This window comes from Apium graveolens, chromosome 8 (genome assembly GCF_009905375.1).
Source record: "Apium graveolens cultivar Ventura chromosome 8, ASM990537v1, whole genome shotgun sequence".
NCBI lineage: Eukaryota > Viridiplantae > Streptophyta > Magnoliopsida > Apiales > Apiaceae > Apium > Apium graveolens.
The window spans coordinates 16,535,885-16,542,954 of record NC_133654.1 but is presented as its reverse complement, the minus strand read 5'-3'; positions in this window follow the sequence as shown (position 1 = coordinate 16,542,954).

Sequence of the window (7,070 nt, the reverse complement as noted above, 5' to 3'; positions counted from 1 at the left end):
GATCTTCAATTCTGAAAATCTTCTGACTCCTTTGTTTCTGAACTCCATCAACCAATGAGGTGATTTGTGAATTGTAATTCATCTTTCTTGAATGAGTAAAGTTCTAGGCAAAGCATTGGGCTCCCTCCAAGTTTTCCTTATGTTGGCAATATTGTTGAGAATCTCAGTCTTGGCAGTCCTGGTAAAGCCAGAATCCCTTTGTATGGCGAGTAGACTCTAATCAAGGTAGAGTAGCCTTCATTCAGAATTCTGTAAAGAGGCCAGGTTCTTTCCCCATCTCCTTTGTATTTGAACACTAGTCTCTCTGGTAGCTGTCTGTAGGCAGCTATTCCCCTACTTCCTCCAGCTCATCCAGATAGAGTTCAATGTCTGAAAATTCTTTTATGTCACAGATGTGAACATAATCATCTTTAGAGGCTTGAGGTTTAGGCTTAGGCTTCTGTGTGAATTTGATTGAGGCTCTAGAGGGTGTTGATTTGATTCTTTTTGCTTCTTTGATGGTGGAAAGGTTAGGAAGGTGGGCAATTTGATGGTATCTCAATCAATTGGTTCCTCCTTGGGAATGATTTTTCACATGAATGTTCATGAAGGGGTCAGGCACAATGGGTTCAGGAATAAGGGTAGTGGTTGGATATTGATTGGGTTTCTTCAGTCTTATCTACCATTTTTCTCTTTGCATTGACTTCTTTCTGTTCCCTTTCTGCCATTCTTCTCTTCCCTTACTTCTTTCCTCCATCTCAGTACCAACCATGTCCCCCATAGCTTCATCTTCACTTTTGTCTCAATTTCTTTCTGTTCTCCAGCCTGACTTGACTTAGCTGTTTGTCAAGCTTTGCTTGTGCTCTTTGTCAGCCTTTAGCTGTTGGCTTCTTCCTTCAACCTTCTGGTTTCTTCCCTCTTGGCTATTGAGAATTTGGGATGTCCTTGCATCACACATATGCTCTTTCCTCTCTGAAGATAATAGCCATGTTTCTCCTTACAGCCACATCCATGGTCTCTTTGATATGAGATACTTCTACCTAAAAGCTTGTCCTCATCAGCCTTTGGAAGAGGAAAATCCACTTCTTTCAGAGGATTCTTTGTAGAGTCCTTATTGGATCTGTTGTTGGGCTTGAGGACCATAGTTTTCAAATCCATGGAAGAAGTCTCTCCAACCTTATTCCTCCCTACTGGCTTGAGTTCCATAATAATTGATTCACTTTTGTGCTGTGCTTCACAGATTGTGATTGAGAAGTTGTAGAACCAAATATTTGTTGCATCTTTTCATCAATCTTCTTCCTTTGCTCTTTAACTTGCAATTCAGCTGCTGCTATCTGGATTAGATCATTCCATCAAGCTTTCCTTTGATTTGAATAATTGGAGAAGTGGTGATGACAGGAACTAGCACTTGAGAAATTTGAACTGTTGTTGATGGCTCTCCTTCCCTTTCCCTTTATTCTCCCCTTTTTGTTATCATCAAGGGTAGGAGTCAAGCTGTTAGGGCGAAATCACGCACTAATATTCACGCAAGTATACGCGTTCGCAAGTAATATAGAATACTTTCTAGTTCGTTCCCACAGAGACTCAGACTAAATTATTGTCTAATTAAACTCACTCACCAATGTATGATTACTTCTCAATGTTAAGACACTAACACTTAAATTGTTGATTAAATATTAACTACAATTAACTACTTAATTAATCACTACTAACAACACTTCAATTTCAATAATAAAACACTCATGAGATCACAACTTCATTATTACTTCCTTCATAGCCATTGTTATTACCTTTAGCATGTGACAGTGATGATATTAATCGAATAACACGAAACTGATAAAAGCCAACTTTCATTGTACTAATACCATTCTACCAAGCATCCACAATTAAGATAGAAGTTGAATAGTCATCAATTATGTTGAGTTCCATATGTCTACAGAAATTGACAACACAACGATTTAAGCACAAGTTATTCCTTTTGATTACATAGGGCAAATAAAACTGTTAGAGTTACCCACTAATCATGCACAACGTACATGAACCTATGCTAGCATGGCAAGTTCTAAATCTCAAGATCCACCGTCGCTTCACAAGAGATTAACACCCTATCTTATATGTTCGCGACGCACATAAGACGAATACGCACAACCAATACTAGATATCATACAATCATCACACACTAAAGTATTAAACAATTAACTAAAGAATTCCATAATAAATCCGTTGCAACCCCATGATCACGATTAGCCCATAATAGCACTTATCGTCATCATGGGTTCATATGAAATCATGATAAACAAACACAAGAAAATAATAACTAAACTAATTATATTAAAACAGAGTACGTCACAAGAGTAAATAAGTTCAAAGCAAGAAAACTAGCATCCAACGTTACAACGAAACAAGAATCACAAGAAATATGCTTCCTCTTCGTTGCGGTGTGCTAAATCGGTCTTCTTCCTTATCTCCTTCGCTCCTTGCGTAAAAACAACTTCTTCAATCCACACTTGTGAAAACGTCTCAAATCTACTTATATAATAGTCCCATAAAACTCAGATTACATAGAAGTGGAAACCAAACAGAAGTAGAAGTCCTAAAATATTTTTTTTTCCCGACCCTGCGCGGCCCTCAGCATAGCTGAGCCGCTCAGCTTGCTGCGGCCGCTCAGCAATGCTGAGCGGGCGCTCAGACCTCTACTGGAAAAAATCTGATTTTGCTCCGTTTCTTCGCCGTAATCTGCCCGTTTCTTTCCTCTCGCAATGGTGAACACATGCCAAGGCTTATTCTTGATGATTCCTCCCCCGAAATGCAACTAAACCCTGAAATGCATAAACACTAGAAAAACGCATCAAATACACAAAATACTTGATTTCAAGACACCAATTTAAGCCATTTTAAGACGTTCTAAGTGGTATAAAATGCCACTTATCACACCCCCAAACTTAAATCGATGCTTGTCCTCAAGCGTCACAGACTCAAAAACAAATAAAAACATGCATGAATGCAATCTATATGAAAATGCAGCGATCCCCCTTACTACAATTAACCAACCAAATTGCACATCTCAACGAATGCAGTTAGACAACTAAAGATCAATAAACTCATGCAAACGGACATACAGCCAGAAACGTGGTGTGTGCAAATGCTTAACAGATATGCTTCGGAACTAGACCAATTATTGACTAGACTATCCTCAAGGCAATCCTACGATTATACAAAGAATAAAAATTCTAGGCACAAAGTGATATACAACACTACAAGAACTCTGGAGCTTATTACGGAATCGTGCTTTTTATTCAACTCAAATGCTTATTTGACCGTGCAATGAGTGAGGTCCACAAAAGACTTATACAATGGTATCCATGTAACGAGCGTTAGGTTAGCGGATCCCAGACTCTAAAAGCCTTAGGTCACTAGGCACAAAGTCCCCTAAGAACTTAATAACTCGAATACCAAAGAGCCCACTCTTGATCAATTATGCATAAACTTTTTTTTTTTTTAACTTCTGAGCAAGTGCGTTTCGCTCCATCTTGCTCAACCCTAGACTACTCGCACCATATGCGAGCCGGCTACTAGCCATTTGACGCCTAGCCACAACTAGCAACAACTTCCATATTTTTTTCTCCAAATTTTTTCTTTTTCATGCCTTTATCACTAAGAACCTATAATCGAATTCTAAGCATAATAAAGATTGACCTTGAAAACAACCAAATCATAACAACAATCTAGCCCTTACGCATTCTCTAAGACTTAGTGGACTTACAATTGTTTCTAGCATGCATATCAACCTACACGGACTTAATTATCACTTTAATGCTATCACTACACTCGCATCAATATCACAATTCAGTCGATAAATCATTGCAAAAGGGATCATGGTTAATGCATGAGCTACATGACATTCATAACAAAAAACTATATGGCATAAAATTATTCAACTATATGGAACTAAAGTATCATGAATATGCACCTATTATGACACACACCACAATATTCATAACTTACCACCCCCAAAACGAAAATCTTCACTGTCTCATTGAACGTCAGTAGAAAGGAACACAGGGTATTACCTACCGGAGTCTCATCATCATACCCTCGTGGGTGGAGTTCAGGCGGCGGGTATGCAGAGTCCTCACCAAAAACTGGCCACTGGATATACAGCTCCAAGCCCGAAAAGCAGTCCCTAGCAAAGGGTGAGCTCCTGAGCAAACCTGGCTCTGCGTCTCATACATGGCATCCATCCGCCGGTGAAAGCCTCCTATACTGGGCATCAACCATCCCAGCACCCTCCTGAGCTCTCGAAGAACCAGCCTCATCACGCCCTGGCCTAGCCATAGTAGCACCTCGTGCTGGACGCCCTCCTGGAAGACGATAACCCAGCCCATGCTCCTCAGGCTCACCACCGGTCCACTCCTGCATCCCATTCAGAGTGCCAGAATCAATCGGAGCTGCCGGCAACTGCAACTGCTCATGAGCCGGCCAGTTCACTCCCACTGCTTGGCATAGCTTCGTAACCGTGGATGCATAAGGGATGTTCATATGCTTCGCTCCCCTCAAAAACTTCAGAATTCCTTGGTAGATAAACTCACCAAGGTCCACATAGTACTCCTCATTCAGAATTCCCCACAACAACTGTGCTCTCTCAACTGTGACCTCGTGTGCATGCGAAGAAGGCAAAATATTAGCACAAATAATGCATTCCATGCACGGGCATACCTGTTCATGGCGATCGCCGGAAAGTGACGATACTCATTAGTGCCGGTCCTGAAGGTCCAAACTGTGCTCTGGTCGACAGAGAGTCGCACAAATCAAATCCAAGTCAAAATCCTCAGCAGTCTTTTCATTCCAGTTCTCCTCCTCGGGCTTCCTCTCTCGCTGTCCAATCACACGGCGAATCGCCGCAGGATGATAATCAACCGTCAGCCCTCGGACCACAGAAAACCCATTCCTTTTCGGCCTTCGCTGTTCGCGTAGAACTCGCGAACAACGCTCATCGGTACCTGCTTCGGGTGACTCACAAAAAGCTATCCACCCCTTCTCTGCAATCATGGGCAGCAACTCACATCCCTCCCCGATGGTAAAAACCCCCTCTCCTTCAGAATCGGCTTCCCCAACAGCCTAGTGTACTCCTCCTCGCGGCTCTGTCAGTTAAACGAGGCCTTGCCAGCAGTACCCCTCGATGAATCAGCAGTAGGAACTGTGCTGCTGCTGTCAATAGTGCGTGCTCTCTTTGGGTGCCATTGATTCCGTGAATAAAAGTGTGTAAGAACTGATTTTTGATGTTTGTGAGAGGGTTTAAGTGTAGGAAGTTTTGTGGGAGATATGTAGGATAGGTGTATGTATATATAGGGTGTGGATTAGATTAGGGTTTGGGAATTAAGGGTAAAATGATGGGGTAGTGGGAACAAATCGTGGGTTTATGGGCTAAAACTGTTTGTTTTTTTGTTTTTTTTTTCTGAACTGTAAAAAAATTCTGGTACTCGACCCCTGAGCGGTCGCTCAGCAAAGCTGAGCGGGCGCTCAGCTTGCTGCGCGGTCGCTCAGCAAAGCTGAGCGCGCTCAGGGGGTCACTGGAATTTTTTTTCAGCCCCTGTTTTCTGATTTTTTTGTGTTTTTGGATAGGTTATTAACTTCTAAGGGTTCCTGTAACAACAATTCATGGGTTGCCTCCCACGCAGCGCTTCTTTTTCGTCATTAGCTTGACGTTTCGTACCCTTCTCAAGTAGTCAACAAAATGGCACTAACCACTTCTCGGTTTGCCATGTCCCCATAGTAGTGCTTCAAACCGCTGACCGTTAACCTTGAATGCTTGGTCCGGATCATTCTCAAAAATTTCCACCGCTCCATGTGGAAACACAGTTTTGACAATAAAAGGTCCAGACCACCTTGATTTCAACTTCCCAGGAAAAAGTCGGAGCCGAGAGTTGAATAAGAGAACTTGTTGCCCTGGCACAAATAACTTAGGATGTAGCTTCCTATCGTGCCACCTCTTCACCTTTTCCTTATACATTTTGTTATTCTCGTACGCTTGAAGTCGAAATTCATCAAGTTCATTAAGCTGAAGCATTCTTTTCTTACCAGCTGCATCTAAATCCAGGTTCAACTTCTTCAATGCCCAGTAGGCCTTATGCTCAAGCTCCGCAGGTAGATGACATCCCTTACCGTACACCAACTGAAACGGTGACATCCCAAGTGGAGTTTTGTATGCTGTTCTGTAAGCCCAAACAGCTTCATCGAGCTTTAAAGACCAATCCTTCCTTGACGGACAAACAACCTTCTCTAGAATGCGCTTTATCTCTCTGTTAGACACTTTCCGCTTGACCATTTGTTTGCGGATGATAGGCAGTAGCTACTCGATGATTCACATTATAACGCTGCATCATAGAAGTGAACTTACGGTTGCAAAAATGCGATCCTTCATCACTTATGATTACCCGAGGTGTTCCAAACCTTGTGAAAATTTGCTTATGAAGAAAATTTAGCACTGCCTTTGCATCATTTGTCGGTAAAGCTTAACTTCGACCCATTTTGAGACATAATCGACTGCCAGCAAGATGTACTGATTATTGCAAGACGAGATAAAAGGCCCCATGAAATCGATTCCCCACACATCAAAGACCTCGACTTCAAGCATCACATTTAATGGCATCTCATCCTTCCTTGACAAATTTCCCACTCTTTGGCAACGATCACACCTTAAAACAAACTGATGAGCATCCTTGAACAAAGTAGGCCAGAAAAAAACCTGCTTGCAGAATACGAGCTGCCGTCTTCTCACCACCATAGTGTCCACCATAAACCGTGGAATGGCAAGTCTCGTAATATCCCCTCCGTCTCACAGAACGGGATACATCTCCTGATGATCTGGTCAGCTCCCTGTCTAAACAAATATGGTTCATCCCACATATACCACTTCACCTCATGCAGAAACTTCTTCTTTTGAGCGGATGTCAAATTAGGAGGCATTATATTGCTGACGAGATAGTTTACAATATCTGCAAACCATGGTTCTTCCTCCTGAATTGCAAACAACTGCTCATCCGGAAAAGATTCATTGATTAACGTCCTATCTTGTGAAGTAGAATCGGGAT